The following is a 23,522-nucleotide window of genomic DNA, read 5'->3' on the forward strand; positions in this document are numbered from 1 at the left end:
TCCATATAGATATTCAGTTATTCTACTTTCATTTATTGAAAGAAACAATCCTTTCCTCCACTGAACTATATGGCAGTTTGTAATTCCTCTTAGTAATATTTTCTGTTTTCAGTGCAAGACTTTGAAATCTTTTCTTACATTTATGTTCAAGCATTTTAAATGTGATTGTAAATGGAAAATTTTAAATCCAAGTTTCACATGGTTTCTCATGTATAAACCTCCTAAATTCACTTATGAGTTCTAATAGTGTTCTGTAAATTCTCTACAATATTCTAAATACATAATCATGTTTTCTACAAATAAAAAAGTTTTACTTCCTCCTTTTCAAACTATAAGCCTTAAAATTCTTTTGATTTTCTTATTTCACTGGCTGGAGCCATCACTACAATTTTGAACAAAAGTGTTAAGAGTGAACATCCTTGTTTTATTCCTGACCCTTGGTAGAAAGTATTCAATCTTTCACCATTACATATGAGATTAGCTGTAATTCTTTGCTGATACCTTTATTAGATGCAGAAAGTTGCTGCCTATTTTTACTTGTTGAAAAAAATTTAATCTTAAATAGGCATTAGAATTTGTCAAGTGCTTCAATGAAAACTGGACATTGTAGATAATATGCTTAAGTAACTCTATATTGTTTTATTTTTTCCAACTTTTTTTTTTGTACTAGTTTAATGAGGAGGGACAGGGAAGAAATTTTACAGACTTTGTCATCATACTTAGGAATTTACGAGTAGGGCAGTCTTCCGTTGTCCATGGCGGGGGTACATTCCAAGACCCCCAGTGGACGCCTGAAACCACAGATAGTACGAAACTCTATATATACTATGTTTTTCCTATATATATATACTTATAATAAAGTGTAATTTATAAATTAGGCACAGTAGGAGATTAACAACAGCTAATAATAAAATAGAGCAATGATAATAATATACTGTAATAAATGTTCTATGAATATGGCCTCTCTCAGAATATCTTCTTGTATAAATTTAATGTCTTTTCATCTTAACTAAGCACATATCATGCATTGTGGCTATACTTTTGCAGTTTGAGGTGAAACAGCAAAACTAGTACAGATTTCTTTCTCCTTCTTCACAATTTCCATAGTGATATCCTGTTTTCATTCCTGATATTGGTAATTATTATCTGTCCTCTTTCTCTTGATCAATCTAGTTAAAGTTTTATCAATTATGTTGACTTCTTTCAAAAAACTGACATTTGGCTTTCTTGATTTTTCTGTATTTTTTAAAATTTTATATTTTATTTATAATGTTGGTCACTATTCATACTGTTGTTCCCTGGATGTGATCTGTCATTTTTCTCTTGCTGCTTTCAAGATTTTCTCTTTGTCTTTCTGCAGTTTAACCATGTCTCTTGGCATGGTTCTCTTTGTTTTTGGCCAACTTGGTATTCTTTGAGCTTCTTGATCCATAAGTTAATTTTTTTCACAACACTGGGAAATTTGAGAGACTTTGTTTCTTCAAAAATTTTTTCTATCCATTTTTCTCTCTCCTTTTTGGGTGAGCCCATTTATATACTTGATATTGTCCCATATATGTCTGAGACTGTTCATTTGTTTTCATCTGTTTTCTTTTTGTTAGTTTGTTTTTACTGAATAATCTAATTTTATATATATATATATATATATATATATATATATATTTAAATTCATTGATTCTTTTTCCTGAATATAAAGTTGCATCCATCTAGTGAATTTCTAATTTCAGCTATTGCACTTTTTCAGCTCCAGAATTCCCATGTGGTTCTCTTCATAGCTTCCATTTTTCTATTTCTGACTCATAGTTAACATATTTTACTTTAATTCTTTGAAAATATTTATTTTGAAGTCTTTTTACACTAAAATCCAATATCTGGGTTCACCTGGCATCAGTTTCCATTAACTTTTTTTTTTAAACCTGTATATTTGTTTTGTTTCTTTGAATGTCTATGAATTTTCTTACCTGTATTGGTTGTCTACGGAGAAGCCCTCCTCTCCACTCCTTTTCTACTATTAGAAAAGTAATATCAGCACTTTCTATATCAGCATGTGTTCACATATTGTAAGATATATGTTTCATATGCCCCTTCCCAGTCTCAAGTCATAAATACTGATTAATCTTAGCCAATCATGGTCATTCATATCTCTTGAGAGCTATTAGTATAGGCACGGGCTTATGACACAACCCTGGCCAATGAGATAAAAGGAGAATTCTGCCAGGTGGCTTTTGGAAAGGTTTTTCTTTCTCATACAAAGAGATATAGGCAGGTATTCACGAACTGTCCTAATTTTGATAGTTGTCCAATGAAGATATGATGCTTAGAGCTGCTCCAACAGGACAAAAGCCAAAACGGGGCCCTTGATGATATGATAGGGTTACTAACCATATCAGTTGATCCGAGACTGTCACAGTGTTAGCACTGAAAGTCCCATGTCCCAGGAAACCCTTCAGCCCTGAGAAAACCAGGAAGATTGATCTTCCTAGATTGCTCTACCACTAAATTAACCAACACAGGCAAAACCCTATCACCAGACTTCTTGAAATAGGAATAATGAACTCCATATCGTTTAAGCTATTTTTAACTGAACGGTCTACACCTTACAACCAAAACATCCTCACTCTTACAGTACCCAAATCTAAAGAGCTTTAACCAACTCGCCATTGTCTACCCATTCTCAACTAGTTAAAGAAGTCTTGCCAAAAAACTTTTGATCAGTACTAGAGATGTATGTCATGATTGCAGTGGTAGGACAACGTTAGTTGTCCACTAAGAAAAAACAGCAAAATAAGCTCTGTAAAATTAGAGACCTTATCCATCTTGTAAGGAGCTATATTCCCCATCATTTATCACAGTGTTCAGCACATGGCGGGTGATCAATAAATATTTGCCAAATGAATATCGCTCATTACTTTTACTAAAATTTCTCAAGCAAATAAGAAAGTATCCCTAGGTACCAGGAGAGTGAATTAAACAATGAAGTAAACTTCCTTAAGATATTGATTTCTATATCAAGCTTAGATAGATCTGGTATAACACAAATCAGAACAAGCTAGTGAATCTGAAATCTTGTTGGGGATGGTCAACCAAGAGAGGGACAAAGGGGAAAGCATGCTAGGAGTCTTAGAGTTTGAGGGTGAGGAAGGGATATATAGCTAAGTACTAACTCTAGATTGATATAAAGTATACATTTAAATAAGTGTTAAATTTGTGGGTAACTGCTTTTAAATTTATTATGGAATATTGTGATCGAGAAGAGGCAGAGCCTGAGAGCTGGTGGGCCAGCCATGGGCAAGGTGACCCCACAATAAAGACTGGGAGTGGACAGCCAGTCTAGCTGGCTGGCTGGAGACCCTGGCAAAGGTTTCAGGGTATGCAGCCAAAAGGAGCCAAGGTGAAGCTGCATCAGCACAGGGAGTGGTGCTGGGAGAAGAGCCTGTGCCCAAAGGACGGATCATGAGTTCAACAACCGCAGACCTCAGCCTCGCAGACCAACAGCGTGCCCAGCAATCAAATGGATAGGACATTGCCCAAGGGACCATAGGACAGCTTACCCAAGGACCCTGAGTCCCCCTTCTCCGCTTGTACCCTGACTTTACCTTAGGGGAGGGGAGGTCTGAGAGACAAAACTATTTGATTTAATAGGGAGCCAACATAGAATACTGGATTGAACTAAGCTTTAAACCATATTGGGCATTCCATTCATTTCTTATGGTTAGTCAGTGATTGGGAGCTGTGGAAGACTGTATGGATGGTATACCAAATAGAGAAACCTTATTTTTTCAGTACATAAGTTATTACTGAGTTAAACTTTTCACCTGCTTCCCTCATATATAAAATACATGAGTTCTGTAAGGAAAAAGAAGTAGTCTAGCTTTCCAGGAAAGTTGGAGCTGGAGAGGAAAAGCACTGGAGAAAGAGTGAAATCAGAAGACTTCCTGAACTGTTCAGAATGAAGGTCTCTCAGGCCACAGCTGGGGGAGCTTTGATCCCAGAAAATACTGGAGCGAACTTGAATCTGCTTTAGTGATTCATCCCACTGCTTTTGGTCAGTGTTGTTCAGCTTCCCTCTGCCCCTAAGCTCTTCTCTTTATTATTCTTTATCATGAAAGACTGGCTATGTGGGCATTTTCTACTAGTGTGACGAACCACTGGTTGGGTGGAGAGTCAGTGTTCATGTGGTCAAGCTTCCCCCTCCACACTTGGCTTTCTCTTTGGGTCTCATTTCACTGTCTGATAATAATGGTGTTTTCATCTCAAAAATGTTTTAAGTGCAAACTTTAGAAAGTCATCAAAATCTATGGACTTTGCTGGTGGCACAGTGGTTAAGAATCCGCCTGCCAATGCAGGGGACATGGGTTCGAGCCCTGGTCTGGGAAGATCCCACATGCCATGGAGCAACCAAGCCCGTGTGCCACAACTACTGAAGCTTGCGCACCTAGAGCCCGTGTTCCACAACAAGAGAAGCCACCACAATGAGAAGCCTGTGCACTGCAAGGAAGAGTAGCCCCCGCTTGCCACAGCTAGAGAAAGCCCACGTGCAGCAGCGAAGACACAACACAGCCAAAAATAAATAATAAAATAAATTTTTAAAAAATCTTTTTTTTTTGTTTTAAAATTTGTTAAAGGCTTTACTCAGCTGGTGAGCATCGGGGCTACTGGAAGACCAGATGATTCCAGCACTGAAGTAGGATCAGGCTTTTTTTTTTTTTTAGGAATTTCATGTAATGTCTGAAACATTTATATTAACATATTTCCATACAAATAACCCAAAGAAAGTTTAGTATTCTTTTTTTTTGAATTTTATTTTATTTATTTTTTTATACAGCAAGTTCTTATTAGTCATCAGTTTTATACACATCCGTGTATACATGTCAATCCCAATTGCCCAATTCAGCACACCACCACCCCCACACCCCCACAGCTTTTCCCCCTTGGTGTCCATACGTTTGTTGTCTACCTCTGTGTCTCAACTTCTACCCCGCAAACCGGTTCATCTGTACCATTTTTCTAGGTTCCACATACATGCGTTAATATATGATATTTGTTTTTCTCTTTCTGACTTACTTCACTCTGTATGACAGTCTCTAGATCCATCCACGTCTCAACAAATGACTCAATTTCGTTCCTTTTTATGGCTGAGTAATATTCCATTGTATATATGTACCACATCTTCTTTATCCATTCGTCTGTCGATGGGCATTTAGGTTGCTTCCATGACCTGGCTATTGTAAATAGTGCTGCAATGAACATTGGGGTGCATGTGTCTTTTTGAATTATGGTTTTCTCTGGGTACATGCCCAGGAGTGGGATTGCTGGGTCATATGGGTCATCAAAATCTAGAGTAATGAATTTGTCAGGTGACTGCTTACCTGGTGGTTTTTTAAGTGTCCAATATACCTGAATATCCCGGGAAATATGTTTTAAAATGCAGATTCCTTGGTCAGTTCTGCCACTCTCCACTCAAGAGTGGGCCTCAGCAAATCCAAAGACAGAAAGTAAAACAGAAGTTACCAGGGTGTGAGGGAGAAGGGAATGGGGAGTTGTTGTTTAACGGGTGTAGAATTCTGGTTTGGGATGATGAGAAAGTTCTGGATTGACTAATGGTGATGGTTTCACAACATTGTGAATGTACTTAATACCACTGAATTGAACATTTAAACATGATTAAAATGATAACTTTTATATTATGTATATTTACCACAAGAAAAAGAAAAATTTTTTTAAGAGTAGAGCTTAGGAATTTGCAACTTAAACAGGTGTCCCTGGTGATTCTAATGCAGGTGGTCCAGAGGCCATGCTGTGAAACATTAGACATCAAGACAAGATCAACGGAGAACTGTTTATGGTCAGGAGTCTGATCTGACTCCATTTTACTTCATGTTTCCCAGTACATCAGTGGCCTCACTGGGACCCAGTCCTTTCAAATTCCTTCTCGTTAGTATCTCATAAATTACTATCTTCCACCAGCTTCCCACCTGGCTTCGTGACATCCAAGGTAGCTGCAGCTGGCAGTGCCAGACGCTCCCAATGTGTCAGGTGCCTGCTTCTACCTTTGATGGTTGTCCTCACAATAACCACTGACTCATGTTCCTGCCTCCCTTCAAAGAGATGCTTTTTCCTTATTGCTGGTATGATTGCGTTAAGCTGAAAGCACTATGTCCCATGTCTTCCATTTCACTGAGACGCTGGGGATGCCTTTCGTTCGGGTCACCATACCACAGTCTATGTAGGACTCTGGCCTTGGTCTAAAAAGGAATAGAACTGTCGGTGGTATCACATCAAAACATACGCAACAGGCCCTCCGTGGCAACCCTAAATCATTTCCCCATACTCTTTCTTTCTTCAGGGTGAGCCCTTCCCCACCTGGCATACTGTGTAGGAGATGAAAGGATGTCCCTGGTTTCCCAGGAGCTGAGGGGGAGCTGGGGGCATCTCAGAAGTCTTGGTCCACTGAGCATCGATTTCTTTTCCCTTCACACACTGTGTGCCTTGGTTCTTCATTCCAATACCTTTCTAGAAGTGCTACCCACACAGCCCTTTACACACGCCTGGGAAGGTGAAGACTTCCGAACCTACACCTTCCAGGCCCACAGTTTGGATTCTAGTTGCATATGTGTCCAAGACTCACGACTCTAAATAGTATTATGTGACTGGTTTGAATATATTGGGAGAATCTGCTTTCAAATAAATATTTAGAAAGTTATTAACAGAAATAGAAGACATTTTCCAAAGTTTTTAACACATTTAATTTATGATTTAATTTTGTGATTTCAAATTTGCAACTTGATCCAAAAAAAAGCCTTCCAGGTTTAGGCTCCCCCAAATGCAAAATAAACACCCTGTGATTAAATGCAAATTGCTTATAAAATCAATTTATCTTTGGCTGTGAACTAAATCTTACAAATCTGCATTTTGATGAAAGATGTTTCAATTATTTAAAAGTAGACTAATTTAATTCTCACTGAAATAAGCAGGGTTTGAAAATTAAAAGCAATTGCTAGAATGTTTTGAAAGTTTAAGGAACTGAGTACATTGGTTGGTACAAAATATTTTCAAATTTCCCCATGTCTTTTCCCATTTTTCCTAAGCACAAACCCACGTAAAGGATTTATAAGTTGTATTTTGATGAATTATTACCAAATCTGATTTTCTCAATACTTTCCGTTTCTTTTCTGTTTTCAAGGAATTAAGGAGTGAGACTCAGAGAGACGGAGACACAGAGAGACAAAGACTGATTTCCTAACTAGCTGTTCTCATCTTTCCCTTTAAGTTAAGTTAAGGTTACTCCTGTTTTTACAGGAGTAAAGATAAAAAGAGAGAATACTATAAAAAGATGTTGAAGAACTCTTACTTGGCACTTCTTTATGCAAGTACACTCATATTATGATTTAACAATGCTCTCTTAATACAAAGTTGTTTGAACCAGTGCCTCCATTGCCTATATTCTTAGGACTATATATGTGTTAATATCATAACTCACATGACTAAACTATATGTGCATTCTCTCAAATATTTGAGAGATTATTTTACATAAGAACATGAGAGCTGCCAGACTACTTCTGTCTCATTCATTCAACGCTCACTTGTATCAGTGTTCACTCAAAAAATTCTCTTGGGATCCCTCTTACGCCAGTGCCAGGGATATAAGGTCAAATAATCCTGGCTCCTCTTAAGTTGTTTAAAGGCTTTGTATACTGGTCTGTTTTTGATTTGAAATCTTGCAATGCTTTTCATTTAAGAATAACAAAGGACCAATTAAATTACTTAATCTTAGTCGTTTCATTATCCTTTCCACAAGGAAATTTTAAATTTAATCTCTGTTTATGGGATTCCTCTCCTCTTCTTAGCCAAACCACACATTCTTCAGATCATTATATTTTCAATATGATGTGATAATAGAAATACAACTCAATTGAAGTAAAAATGATTCAGTCATTCATTCATCAACTACTGGTTTTCTGTTAGAGGTCAGGCATTGTTCTAGGCGTTGTGGATATGGAAGTAAAGAAGACAAGTAATGTCCCTGCCCTTCAGGAGTTTACATGCCATGAGGAAAGGAAGACACTACTAGTTACTTGTTCAGTAACCTCATTCTGCCTTATTTTTAACAATCATAGCCCTGATTTAGTTCAGAGCAACAATATACCCAGTCAAATTATCTGCCTAGTCTTCCACGTGGCTAAGGATGGCAAAGTGATCCATTCTCGCCATTGAAATATAATTATAAGTCGCTAGGTAAGACTTCTTTAAAAATTTTAAAAGGCATGCTCCTTTGTCTTTTGCTCTCCACTCTTCTTCTCACCTAGAACATGAAACTGGAAGTGGCGCAACCATCCTCTTATATGGAAATGAAAGCCACAGTCTAATACTAATACAGCAGGAAGCTAGAAGGAAACTAGCTCCTTGATGCCAGCATGGAGACAATGCAGCACTTATTTAGAGATATATAAAAGCCCAGTTGGTCTAGCTATGGCGGTAGGGTTTCTGTCATATGAAGTCAAGGGTGATTCTAACTGACTGATGCAGGTTGGGTTCCCTGGAAGCAGACTCTGAAACTGGTTTTCATACAGGAAGTTTATTAGGGAGTGCCCTTGGGACCAACTCCTATGCATTGGGCAGTGGGAAAAGTTGGGCTATCTTTGAACCTGGGATGGCCCTTCAGACTTCTTCCAAGTTGAGTAAATGGGGCTGGGCCTTTGTTCACTCGCAATGGTCAGTCATTGCACGTGGATTGCCCTGGAAAGGGAGTATGAGTTCAGGTGAGACAGTTCTTTTCAGGTGAGTCACTTCCTAAAGAGGGCCGAAATTATTTTTGTGTATGGTGTTAGAGAATGTCCTAATTTCATTTTTTTTTTTAACATATAGCTCTCCAGTTTTCCCAGTACCATTTATTGAAAAGACTGTCTTTCCTCCATTGTATAGTCTTGCCTCCTTTGTCATCGATTAATTGAGCTTAGATGCATGGGTTTATCTCTGGGCTTTCCATCCTGTTCCATTGATCTACATTTCTATTTTTGTGCCAGTACCATACTGCTTTGATGACTATAGCTTTGTAGTATAGTCTGAAGTGAGGGAGCCTGATTCCTCCAGCTCCATTTTACTTTCTCTAGATCGCTTTGGCTATTCGGGGTCTTTTGTGTCTCCGTCTAAATTTTAAGATTTTTTTGTTCAAGTTCTGTGAAAAATGCCATTGATAATCTGATAGGGATTGCATTGAATCTGCAGATTGCCTTGTATAGTCATTTTGACAATATTGATTCTTCCAATCCAAGAACATGGTACATCTTTCCATCTCTTTGTGTCATTTTCAATTTCTTTCATCAGCGTCTTATAGTTTTCAGAGTACAGGTCTTCTGTCTCCTTAGGTAGGTTTATTCCTAGGTATTTTATTCTTTTTGATGCAATGGTAAATGAGGTTGTTTCGTGAATTTCTCTTTCTGATCTTTCATTGTTAGTGTATAGAAATGCAACAGATTTCTGTGCATTAATTTTGTATCCTGCAAATTTACCAAATTCATTGATGAGCTCTAGTAGTTTCTGGTAGTGTCTTTAGGATTTTCTGTGTATAGTACCACATAATCTGCAAACAGTGACAGTTTAACTTCTTCTTTTCCAAATTGGATTCCTTTATTTCTTTTTCTTCTCTGATTGCCATGGCTAGGACTTCCAAAACAATGTTGCATAAAAGTGGCAAGAGTGGACATCCTGTCTTCTTCCCGATCTTAGATGAAATGCTTTTAGCTTTTCACCATTGAGTATGATGTTAGCTGTAGGTTTGTCATATATGGCCTTTATTACGTTGAGGTATGTTCCCTCTATGCCCACTTTCTGGAGAGTTTTTATTATAAATGTGAGTTGAATTTTGTCAAAAGCTTTTTCTGCATCTATTGAAATGAATATAATGGAATATTACTCAGCCATTAAAAAGAATGCAATAATGCCACTCACAGCAACATGTATGGACCTAGAGATTGTCACACCGAGTGAAGTAAGTCAGACAGAGAAAGAGAAATATCGTATGATATCACTTATAGGCAGAATCTTAAAAAAATGATACAAATGAACTTATATACAAGACAGAAACAGACTCACAGACTTAGAGAACAAACTTATGGTTACCACGGGGGAAGGGTAGGGGGGAGGGATAATTGAGGAGTTTGGGATCGACATGTACACACTGCTATATTTAAAATGGATAACCAACAAGGGCCTACTGTATAGCACAGGGAACTCTGCTCAATATTCTGTAACAACCTAATTGGGAAAAGAATTTGAAAAAGAATAGATACATGTATATGTATAACTGAATCACTCTGTTGTACACCTGAAACTAACACAACATTGGTAATCAACTATACTCCAATATAAAATAAAAAGTTAAAAAGAAAAAGAGGGCTGACAACAGCAGGGGCTGCTAGCAGCACTTCCAGCAACTGGGGGAATAAGCCCTTCATTCCTAACAGAAACTCTGAGCAGTACATAACAGCATCCACAGCTGTGCATGCTATATGGCCCTTGAATATACTTTTTAATATAAGTTCCATGAGCAGCCCCTTTGGATTCCATCAGACCTCTTTTCTTGGGAGAAACTTGTAAGCAAAAGGTTAAAGGAGTGAACTACAGCCCCCAAAATAGTTTACAGAAGAGAAGAACTGCATCTGGTCTTGATTGAAGTTACAACTGAAGCTCAATGAATCCTTCCTCCACTATCCATTTTATACTCCCCTCACCTTCAGCTAGCACCTCTGCTGGTCTCAGTGGCTTACCTGGTAGTGTGACCCAGACCCTAATCACTGAGGGATGTGAGCTGCTGGCTACCATGTCTTCCCCAGCCAGCACTGCTGCACATGCCTATTAACCATCAAATCAGACAGGGAACTACCAAGAGATGCCCAAGTGGATCACTAAGTGACAAAATTTTTCTTCCTTTCCCCCATTATATAACAGCAGCCCTACCGTCTTCCAAGGATTAGGGTCAGTTGTCCCTAATAAGATAATAACTACTTTTCATTCCTGCTGGTTCCTTGTTACATGAAGATCAAAGTGCCTAGACAACAGTCATGGCTTATTGATCGGTGGGACTACTGATGTGTCACTTGGTAGAAGTATTTCTCTTTGTGAATCAGAATCCCCAAACCCACAGAACACAGAACTGTGGAGGCAGGAAGCACAGATTCCCTGAGTGGTCACTGAGAGTGATGGTAAGCAAGACCTCTCCTGCTTCTACCCACAGGTTCATGGACCTGTGAGCCATGACCGCTGAGCCTGTGCGTCCAGAGCCTGTGCTCTGCAACAGGAGAGGCCACTACAGTGAGAGGCCCGCGTACCACAAAAAAAAAAAAAAAAAAAAAAAAATTCACTGTTTCGTTCTTAATGAATTTGATTTATTGCTAGGGAAACGTGATGAAAATAAACTTTCTCACACAGGAAAAATAAAACATAACTACATAGTAAAGTATTGCAAGAGACTAAATATTTGTGTCCTCCCCAAATCTACATATTGAAGCCCTAGTCCCTGATGCTATTTGGAGGTAGGGCCTTTGGGAGGTAGTTAGGTTTAGACAAGGTCATAAGCAAAGATAGGATGGATGCCCTTAACAGGGGATGAAGAGGCCAGAGCTTTCTCTCCTTCTCTCTCTGTCTCTCTCTCCCATGTGAGGATACAGCTAGAAGGAGCTCTCTGCAAGCCACGAAGAGGGCTCTCACCAAGGACTCCACCATGCTGGCACCCTGATCTCAAACTTTCAGCCTCCAGAACTGTGAGAAATATACATTTGTTGTTTAAGCCACCCAGTCTGTGGTATTTGCTATAGCAACCTGAGTTGACTAAGACAAGTTTCTAAAGTATTTTAAAATCAGGGGTACAATTTAAGCGGCAAATACATGTAAAATTCTCAGTTTCGGAATCTGCTATGTTTACATCTTGCTTGTCAAAAGAAATCAAATGTTTATAGGACATTAAAAATGGTGATCATCTTTTCTTTTCTTTTCTTTTCTTTGCAGTACGCGGGCCTCTAGCTGTTGTGGCCTCTCCCGTTGCGGAGCACAGGCTCCAGACACGCTGGCTCAGCGGCCATGGCTCACGGGCCCAGCCGCTCCACGGCATGTGGGATCTTCCCGGACTGGGGCACGAACCCGTGTCCCCTGCATCGGCAGGCGGACTCTCAACCACTGCGCCACCAGGGAAGCCCTGTGATCATCTTTTTTAAAAGAAAAGATTCATAAAAGATATTCATAGCATTATATAATTTAATTATATACACTTACGCAAGCATATTAAAGAAAAACACTGTCCTTCACTAGGCTAATTCTTATTTATTGTACAAGTCTCAGCTAAATGTCAGTTCCTGTGGGAATCCTTTCCTGACCCGCTGAGTTTGGGCTGGGTGTCCCTCTGCTGCGCTCCCACAGCACAATGAATTTTACCTCTAGTGGAGGGGTATTAGAACTGCCTGTTTCCCTGTAACTCTTCCTACTAAATTGTAAACTTTTTGAGGATGGGGTCATGCCTTGTTCAACACGACATCCCTGGCATCTATCCCTGTCCTGCTCCAGATAGGAGTTCTGTGTCTATTTGTTGAATGAATAAGTGAATCATCTCTAGCAAAGCCAGTAGCCAACTGTGTTCATTGTAAAATATACTTTGGAAAATGCAAGGGGTTCCCCTCCTTCTTATTTTTTTGAATCAAAATGAACAGGAAAAAAAGTAAAAGGCCAGAGTTTTAAAAACTGCCCATGTGTTAGAAATGTTGGAAACATTAAAAAAAAAATTAGAACACTAAAGCAAAACAATGAATTTTGCCAAGAAGGAAACAAGAATGGGACATTAAAATTAGAATAGCCATTCCAGAATTTGAAATGGCAAGTATCAGAGGAATTTTTGAGAAGGATAATAAAAGGTTTTGTTCATATGGAACTGAAGAAGCACACACACAGTTCATATAGAGATTTTATTCAAATCATTTCATTTTATGCAAACCAGATAGTGAGCCCATTCTGGCACTTTTGTTTGTTGTCTTTGTCTAAAATCATGTGCTCTGAGGAAAACTATGAATTGCTTTAAACATTAACAGATGCTGGATTTAAACAGTGATCAACTTCTAAACTGCTGATTTCCACGGAAAAACTAAATACATAGTCTCTGTTCTGTATCAAGTTTGAAGCTATTATACTATGAAGCGGTTTCTTATGTTTGAGAAAATGTAAAATAAGTGTCATAAAAAGCAATGGTTTAATGGCTGTTTGTTTCTCCTTTGTATCTGGAGTTGGTTGACATCAACCAATTTTTGCTAAAACGTACCCAGCATGATGATAATAGCTAACGGTTATTGAGGGCTTACTATGTGCCAGGCACTGTTCTAAGGGCTTTATATGTATTAACTCATTTAAGCCTCATAATAACGCCATGAGAGATATTATCCCACTTTTACAGTTGAGGAACCTGAGTCATATAGAGAAAGTTGCTTAAGGACACAAACTAGTAGGTTTGGCATCTGGGAGTTGACCCAAAGTTGTCTAGCTTCAGAGCCTGAACTCTTCTTAGTTGCAAGCAATAGCCAACTTTGTTCAACTTAGTAGAAAAAGGAGTTTATTCGAAGGATAGTAGGCAACCCACAGAACTTTGGGGAATGCTGGAGAAGTAGGCATGAGGCTAGAGAGCAGGTACAATTCCCGAAACCACAGGGCAGAGCTGCCCTGGTGAGAAAACCACAGCCCTTTCTACCGCCACTGGCCACTGGATGTGCCATAGAATAGGTGCAATAAACCTTTTCCTTCTTTTTGACATGAGCAGGTAACTGAAAGTCTCGCTTGCTCTTTTTTCTTTTTTTTTTTTTGTATAAACCAAATTAACTGTGTATCACGATTTCACCAATGTCATTCCATCTTCCACTGAGGCAGAAAATTGTACTCATCCACGCTTATTGAATAAACTGGATCATACAGAGTGGAAGTGGTTCTCTATGGAGAAATATTGCTTTTGAACTAAAGAGGTGAGGGATGTGGCCTCGGGGAACAAGGGTGTGGGAAGACTGTCAGATTCTGCTGCATTTTTAAAGCCTTGGTATATTTCCTCCATCATGTTTGGGGAGCTAGCGCACACAGCAGAGATGCATGGTTAGGTGACAAAGGCTGGTTTCAAGGCACAAGGAACCCCTTAGAGCAGGGGTCTAATCAAAGATCTGGTGCAGAGGTTAAGTCTCCCTTTCTGTGATATAATTAGACCTGGTATTCATACCAAGCAGGAGCCTGAAAGCCAACTGTATGCACCTCTTACCAACACCACATGAGTGACACCCTGTTGGGGGCCTGAAACAGGTGGTGAGGGAGTGTTTATACCATGGATATTGACAAACCCCTCCATAGCACCAACTGCTCAACATTTACCCATTAGGTAGAGGTACCACAGACAGAACTGCCAGAGCGGAAGCAGAGGGGCTTCACACACGGTGTTTCCATTAAATAAAACCTAGTACTGGATTCCAAACCAGGATCTCTACTGTGCTTATTCACTTAACATCTGAAAAGTCATAGAGGCTGAACCTGAAGCTCCTTGGGAATTTATTTTAAAATGAGTAACTAAAAGAGTGTCCCCACTGATATACTTTAACAATGCAAGTAATTAGATTTCAATGTATTGTATTTCAGAAACAATAAACTAAAAATAGATTCAGGGTCAAAGGTCTCTTTGAGAATGTTCATTTGGAGGACAGAAAACAGTAAAGAGACACAACTGAAAGAAAAGAACATTCACAGTAAGCAGTAACAACCATAGCATGAAACTAAGAATGAATCAATCAACATTTCACTGATTACTGTAAAAAATGAATAAATCACAATCAGCCCAGTGCCTGCAAGCCTCGCTCCCCTTATACAACCTGCGTATACTCCCTCTAAGCTGCTCCTAATGAAAAGGGGCCGTTTAGTCACAACCTTAGCACAGGCTGCAGGTGAGCAAATGAGGTGGCGAGGAGTGTTGGGAAGAACCACAGACTTTGATGGGGTAAAGATGTCAAAATAAATTCTCTACCTTGCTGCCAAAAGTGGCACTCAAGGATCACGCAGAGAAGCAGAGTTCAATTTCCAGTCCCTTGTGGTTTCTTTTCTGATCACCCACAGGTTAGTTAGTTCTGGTGAAAGTTACTGACCATCTGTGTCCCATCTGTAGATGTTATGACAATGCTCAGTGTGTCCAACAGTTGTGTCACGAGGCTTGAACTGCTTTCATAACAAGCTAAGCAGACACAAGGGCAGTCGTTACCCAGAAGTCACACTAAAAATGCTGTCTTATCTTAGGATTTCCAGACACACTTATATGTATAGGAAAAAATGCCATCACTCCAAACATGAAGATCAGTGATGTGGTGTTTTTTATTGCAGGCTTCTGGACTGCCAGGGCTGATACCATCTGTGTCTGACAGAATCTTATGTAATGACTATCTCCCTCTCTGAGGGAATGTTAGTCTGCTGGGGTTGCCATAACAAAACCCAATAGACCGGGTGGCTTAAACCACAGAAATATACTTTCTGGAGGTGAGAAGTTCAAGTTCAAGGTTCCAGTTGATCTGGTTTCTGGTGAGAGAGCTCTCTTTCTGACACAAACAGCTGCCTCCTTGCTCTGTTCTCATGTGTGTGGAAAGATGAAGGGTCGGGGTGGGTAGAGGAAGGGAAAGAGAGAGTTCTCCTGTGTCTCTTCTTAAAAGGAAACTAATCCTATCAAATCAGGGCCCCACCCTTACAAACTCATTTGGCTGCACTTACTTCCTTAGAGACCCCATCTCCAAATACAGCCACACTGGGAATTAGGGCTTCAATACATGAATTTTGGGGGGACACAGGCTTTCAGTCCCTAGCAGCCATTGTCCAGACCAGTCTGAGACAGAGGATTGCTCACGATATGGGTCAAGCATTTAGCGCAGCATTTCTCGTGATTGAATATTAGGCCTACTATAGATTTTTCAGCAGAGCTTTCCCTTAGAATGAGGAAAGAGACTGGAGACAGAGATTTCCTTTTCCTTTCCTGGGTAGTCAGGGCTGAGGTAAGGTCCAAAGCGGGGACAGGGCAAGTCCTATATAATGATTTTTATCTAGTCCATCATTGTTTCGAGCATCCTTCCCCACAAAAGTGAATTTTCACTCAGGCCCAGAGTCCTTAGGAACTTTTGGCTGGTGACAGAAACTAAGCCAGCCCTACTGTAAAGTCAGGAAGCCTGTGGCCTGGTCTATCCGAAAAGGTCTGACTACAGAATACAAAGGGGAATTTGTCATGCCAGCAGTGGTACCCTCGGCAGTGGGGCTGACAAAGAACTCAAAGGCTTTGAAAATGATCTCCATTTTTTAAAATTAGGAATAAATTTTTTTTAATTAAAAAAATTTTGTAATTCCCCTTTCAGAGAAATCCTAATTCTGCAACCCCAGTGATAAGTCCCCATCCAAGCCCTTGGAGTTGTCATGGAAACATGCACAGCACCTGCCATCTGAGGGATCTGGTTGTTGCTCTGGGTGTTTTCATTGGGGATCTAAGCCTGAAACCACCTCAGCTGTGCCTCATCAGCTCTTCCATTTTCTTTGAGCAGTCTGATTTTGTGTTGGTGGTGGTTGTTTGCTAACATGTGGGTTTTGCCCACTATATAATTATTACCTTCCATCATTACAGAGGATGAGTCTGTACTAGCTATTGGAATGAAAGGCAATGTTTTATACTGGCATTTTAATCAGTGGAACTTACTGTCATAAAATCTCTGTAAGACAGTAATGATTTGCAAAACCTAATATTACATCTTTTGTAGAGCCTTGCATCTGAGTATAATTGACTGATTTATTAGATGTCTGTGGTTCGTTGATTTTCTAGACAGAAAAAGATTGGATTGCAGTTTCTGGCCGCTATTTTCTTCAAATTGATCATGCTGGCTCTCACAAATGTTCCCTTTATACTCATGTTCTTATTTTTGCACAAAAGGAAGTGTATTATATACAGTGTGGTATCGTTGGCCTTGGAATTAGAGTCAGAGTTTTGTTTCTGGTTTTTCCTGCAGAAGCTCTTTATTTGTTGTTGTCGCAAAGTATTTTGAAGGCAGTTTTATTCAGAGGAATTTTCCTTACAAAAGGCTGCTTATTTTCTGAGCATACATCTCTTCAGTCCAGCATTATCCCTATAAAGGGAAATTTTCTGAAAGCTACTTTGCTCAATTTACAATGATGCCAAACAAACAGACAGGCATTTATTGACAATTAATCTCGGTACTATTGCCAAGGCAAGAATGACTTTCAGAAAATTTTTCTTTATGCTAATGTTGATAATAAGGTATTTCTGGCTTGAACAGGAGTTTAACTAAATGTTAAAACCTAAGGCCACAAAATAATTAAAAGCTAATAGCTGTCCCTGTTCTCTTACATAAAATATGATGCAACATACCAAGTGAGACATATCAGTTTAGGATTATTGACTCTTTTGAGGCTTATGAATAAGTCTAGAAGTAAACAGAGTAAGGAGAAAATAGAAACAGGAAATACTCCCTAACTAATTCTATGAGGCCAACATAATCCTAATACCAAACTAGACAAAGACATTATAAGAAAGAAAACTACAGACCAATATCTCTCATGAACACGAATATTTTGTAGAGGTGCAGAAATCCTCTATAAAATATTAGCAAATTGAATCCAACAATGCATAAAATGATGTATAAACCATGACCAACTGGAATTTATTCCAAGTATGGAAGGCTGGTTCAACATTTGAAAATCAATTAATGTAATCCATCATAACAACAAGTTAAAGACGAAAAATTATATGCTTATATCAATACAAGCTGAACAAGCATTTGACAAAATCCCAATATCCTTTTATGATAAAAAAAAAAAAAAAAAACCTCGGGCTTCCCTGGTGGCGCAGTGGTTGAGAGTCCGCCTGCCGATGCAGGGGACACGGGTTCGTGCCCCAGTCTGGGAAGATCCCACATGCCGCGGAGCGGCTGGGCCCGTGAGCCATGGCCGCTGAGCCTGCGCGTCCGGAGCCTGTGCTCCGCAACGAGAGAGGCCACAACAGTGAGAGGCCCACGTAACGCAAACAAAACAAAAAAAACTCATCAAATTAGGAATAGAGGGGAGTTTCCTCAAATTGATAAAGAACATGTACAAAAACCCTACAGCTAACATCATACTTAATGGTGAGAAAGTAGATGCTTTTCTTCTAATATGAGGAACAAGGCAAGGATAACCACGCTCACCACTCTTTTTCAGCGTCATACTGAAAATCCTAAACTAACGCAGTAAGACAAGAAAAGGAAATAAAAGGCATATAGATTGAGAAGGAAGAAATAAAACTGTCTTTGTTCACAGATAACATGATTGTCTGTGTAGAAAATCCCAAAGACTCAATCACGACAGCAAAAACCTCCTGGAACTAATAGGCAATCATAGCAAGATTGCAGCATACAAGATTAATATACAAAAGTTAATTGCTTTCTCATATACCAGCAATGAACAATTGGAATATGAAATTTAAAACACAATACCATTTACATTAGCACCCAAAATGAAATCCTTAGGTATAAATCTAACAAAATAGGTATAATATCTACATGAGGAAATTAAAGTCCTCTGATAAAAGAAATCAAAGAAGATATAAATAAATGGCGAGATATTCCATGTACGTGAATATAGGAAGACTTCAATATCGTCAAGATACCAACTGTTCCAACTTGATCTATATATTCAATGCAATCCTAGTCAAAATCCCAGCAAGTTATTATTATTTTTTTAATATTTTTTTAACATCCTTATTGGAGTATAATTGCTTAACAATGGTGTGTTAGTTTCTGTTGTATAACAAAGTGAATCAGCTATACATATACATATATCCCCATATCTCCTCCCTCTTGCGTCTCCCTTCCACTCTCCCTATCCCACCCCTCTAAGTGGACAAACTGGCTCTGAAGTTTATACAGAAAGGCAAAAGACCCAGAATAACCAACACAATATTGAAGGAAGGCACAGGGAACTTATACTACCCAACTTCAAGATTTACTCTAAGGCTATAGCAATTAAGACAGTTGGTACTGGCAAACGAATAAACAAATAGAAAAATGAAACAGAACAGAGTGCCCAGAAATAGGCCCCCACAAATAAAGTAAGCTGAACTTTAACAAAGGAGCAAAGGCAATTCAATGGAAACAAGACAGTTTTTTCAACATTTGGTGCTGGAACAACTGGACATCCACATGCAAAAAAATTAATCTAGACACAGACCTAATCCTTTCACAAAAATCAACTCAAAACAGATCACAGAATTCAATGTAAAATGCAAAACTATAAGACTTCCAGAAGATAACAAAGGAGAAAATATATAGATGACCTTGTGTTTGACAAGGTCTTTTTAGATACAATACCAAAAGCATGATCCATGAAAGAAAAAAATTGTTAAGTTGGATTTCATTAAAATTTAAAACTTCTGCTCTGTGAAAAACATTGTTAAGAGAATGAAAAGACAAGCCGCAGGCTGGGAGAAAATAATTATAAAACACATATCTGATAGGAGACTGGTATCCCAAACAAAGAACTTGTAAAACTTAATAGTAAAAAACCAAAAATCTCAATTTAAAAAATGGGCAAAAGATATGAACAGACACATCACCAAAGAAGACAGACAAATAGCAAATAAGCATGTGAAAAGATGCACAACATCTGGGAATTCCCTTTCGGTCTGGTGGTCAGAGCTCCATACATCCACTGCAGGGGGTACAGGTTTGACCTCTGGTCAGGGAACACAGACAAAAACAAACAAACAAACACAAAAAAACAAAAATAGATGCATGACATCATATGTCATTAGGAACTGCCAATGAAAGCAACAGTGAGCTATTTCTACATACCTATTAAAATGGCTAACATCCACAAAACGGACTCCACCAAATGCTGGTGAGAATGTGCGGCAGCAGGAATGAACTCTCACTCATTGCTGGTGAGATGTAAACTGGTACAGCCACTTTGGAAGACAGTCTGTAGTTTCTTACAAGACTAAACATACTCTTGCCATATGATCTAGAAATTGTGCTCCTTGATATTCACCTGAATGAACTGAAAACTTATGTCCGCACAAAAACCTGTACGTGAATGTTTACAGCAGCTTTATGCATTTTTTGACGCGCAAGCCCAGCGGCCATGGCTCACGGGCCAGCCGCTCCGCGGCATGTGGGATCCTCCCGGACTGCGGCACGAACCCCTGTCCCCTGCATCGGCAGGCGGACTCTCAACCACTGCGCCACCAGGGAAACCCCAGCAGCTTTCTTCTTAATTGCCAAAACTTGCAAGTAACCAAGATAGCCTTCAATAGGTGAATAGATAAACTTTGGTGCATCCACACAATGGAGAGTTATTTAGCAATAATAAACTCTCAAGCCACAAAAAGACACATGAAAAAATTACTGGGAACATCTATATTTTGCGGTAAATTGGACCGAAAACAGAAAAGGTAGGAAAATAAGCAGCCAGAAAGAAAATAATGTATCTACTCAAAATAGAAAAAAACATAACCACAAGGTAATAAAATGAGCATTCTAAAGGGTTGTGATACAAGCAAAAGCACAAATAGCACCCCAAAATCAACCTCACTGAGGTTTTGTGTACAAGTTGGGCCAAAAGCCCACTCTACAGATGTCCTATAAAAGTCAACTGCAGGGCTTCCCTGGTGGCGCAATGGTTGAGAGTCCGCCTGCCGATGCAGGGGACACGGGTTCGTGCCCCGGTCCGGGAGGATCCCACGTGCCGCAGAGTGGCTGGGCCCGTGAGCCATGGCCGCTGAGCCTGCGCGTCCGGAGCCTGTGCTCCGCAACGGGAGAGGCCACAGCAGTGAGAGGCCCGCGTACCGCATAAAAAAAAAAAAAAAAAAAAAAAAAGTCAACTGCAGCAGCCCCTTTCCAGGTCAGCGGACATTCTCTGGATCCCTGTCCCGATCTCAGTAGAGTATTTGAGAGTGTAGAAGCCTCTGCAGCAGCCAGAGAACGTGGCAAGCCTGGATCCCCATGTATCAGTGGATGACCCAGGGCAGGTGACGACCTCTCAAAGACCGGAAACCAGAATGCACTCAAGCATAGATACAACATGTACAGGCTCTCTGCTCCCACCACGCAGAGCAGCTTCCAGCTCTGTCCGTTTCTGGCCATGAGACTTTGAGAATCAAATGAGAAAAATGAATTACTATATTACGTGTTACTGTTTTCTGGTTTTTACTCCAATGCCCACCAAATGGATTCTCTGCTTGGCTCACTAGGATTGTTAATACTATTGGACAAGATGGATGACTTTTGTTTTGTTTTCCTCTGCAGGGTGCTGCGCCTTAACTCTCTGTTTTTCATCAAATGCTGCTTCTGTCCCCAGCCCAGTTTCTGGGTCTTCGAATTCCAGCCAAGTTTCAGCAAGCCAAGGCTGCTTATTTCCAAAGGGAGAGCAACTCCTTTGTAGCTAAAACGCCAATGGCAATATCGCTTCACTGAACCTGCAGGGTTAGGATAATAATTATTTAAATACCATTAGAAAAAGACAAATAGCATTCTCTATGTGGAAGCTGAAGCAAAATGAAAGTGAAACTAACTTTATTTAAACAAGTAAGAGGTTCTAGGTGGTTATCAATAGGCAATTACTTGGCTGGTCCCATAGACGATGCATATTGAACAGGCTCCTGAATCTAAGAAATACAGGGAATAAAAGGATGCTTTCTTGGATGCTGGTGCCAGTGCCACACAGCTGGGCAGCAGGCAATAGGAACAATTTTGCATCTACTTTCTCACAGCCTAGTAACTGGGCAGAATTTTATAGTCAGTGGCAGTAAAAATGTGGCAACTATACATTTGAAGGCCAGAAACTGCATCACCAAAACAACCCGGGGGAAAAAACAGAGACAGAAAGATAGTAGAAATTCACCTAATAACTGAAAAAATAAGATAAGATGTTTTAAAAACACAGAGGTTTGGGGCTTCCCTGGTGGCGCAGTGGTTGAGAGTCAGCCTGCGGATGCAGGGGACACAGGTTCGTGTCCCGGTCCGGGAAGATCCCATATGCCGCGGAGTGGCTGGGCCCATGAGCCATGGCCGCTGAGCCTGCGCGTCCGGAGCCTGTGCCCCGCAACGGGAGATGCCACAACAGTGAGAGGCCCGTGTACCGCAAAAAAAAAACCCAGAGGTTTGGGAAAAGTGCAAACTTTTGGTCAAAAAGAATTAAAAAATGAATAAAGGCTTGGGGAGGAGAGCATTATGCATAAAGAGTTTCCAAGCCTTCAGGAAATGAATGGGACATACTTTAGAAGATCCAGAAATTGCACAATTGTTCTTTGGAATTAGTACAAGATTAAATTAGAGATGTAACGATAAGGGAACGTCTAAGACAGAGTAAAGAATTTCTCTGTATCGGAAATAACTATTTGCTTTGTTAAGAAAAGAAAAGAAAAAAGAAAGAAAAGAAGAAAACCACAAGTATTCAAAAAGACATTTCATTAAAAAAAGTATACACTTAAAGCACTGAAAACTATTCCAATATTTACTGGCATCCAATTAATTAAAATCCTAAGAGGAGAAGACATGGGATCAGCACGCCTAATTCTGAAGAAATCACATTTATTTACTGAATTATTGTATCAGTGGGGTTTATAAACACCAAGTCAGTAAAGTTATTATTTTAATTATGAGTTACAATGGTAGGAGATGCTGCTTTTTAATGAAAAGTTAGGTTAACAGAGTAAAAGCATTGACCTAGAGTCTCCAAAATACTGAGTGTCAGAGTATCTGTTCATGTCAGAAGAATTTTTAACACCTAAATAATTTATCTAGGAGGAAACTTCTTGTTGAATAATCACATTTTATCAGCCTAATCCCAAAACTTCTCCCTACATAGTGGTTCAGAGTACAGATCCTGATACCAGGCTGCCTGGACCCAAGTCCTGGCTCTGTCCCTTGTTTGCTGGGTGACCTCAGGCAAATTACTTATTCTCTGTTCCTGTTTCTTCATCTGTAACCTGAAGGTATTAATGTTACCTACACTAGATGTTTGCTGGGAAGATTAAAAGAGTTAAAATAGGTAAATCCCTTAAAACAGTGAACTAGGTAGCCGATGAGAGTGTATCATGGACTTAACAATTGAAGAAGCAACTCCACCTCTACCCACCCCTTCCAGCCAGAGTCCGTGGGTGGTACCTCAGGGGTCCAGACGACACCTCCATGCCCTGGCAGAGTATGCAGACTTAACTGGGTGACAGATCTGCCAGGAAGTGCTCCAGACGAAGTCAAAAGAACCTGAAAGCAAGGCTGGGAGGTGGACCGTCTCAAGCTGGCCTGCTCCTAAATAGAGGTGGGACTCAGAGGGACTGTAGCAGTATGGGAGCCAGGGTGGGGGCAAGATAGCAGGGCAAGTGACTCCTGGGCCTAGAGAATGCTGACAACCCTGGGAGGCGCTCCACTGCAGCCATTTGGGTAGCAGATGCGACAAGGACACAGTTCTGCACAGCTCAACACAGAGGGTTGAGCTGCCCATCA

The sequence above is a fragment of the Lagenorhynchus albirostris genome, chromosome 12, assembly GCF_949774975.1.
Source record: "Lagenorhynchus albirostris chromosome 12, mLagAlb1.1, whole genome shotgun sequence".
Taxonomy (NCBI): domain Eukaryota; kingdom Metazoa; phylum Chordata; class Mammalia; order Artiodactyla; family Delphinidae; genus Lagenorhynchus; species Lagenorhynchus albirostris.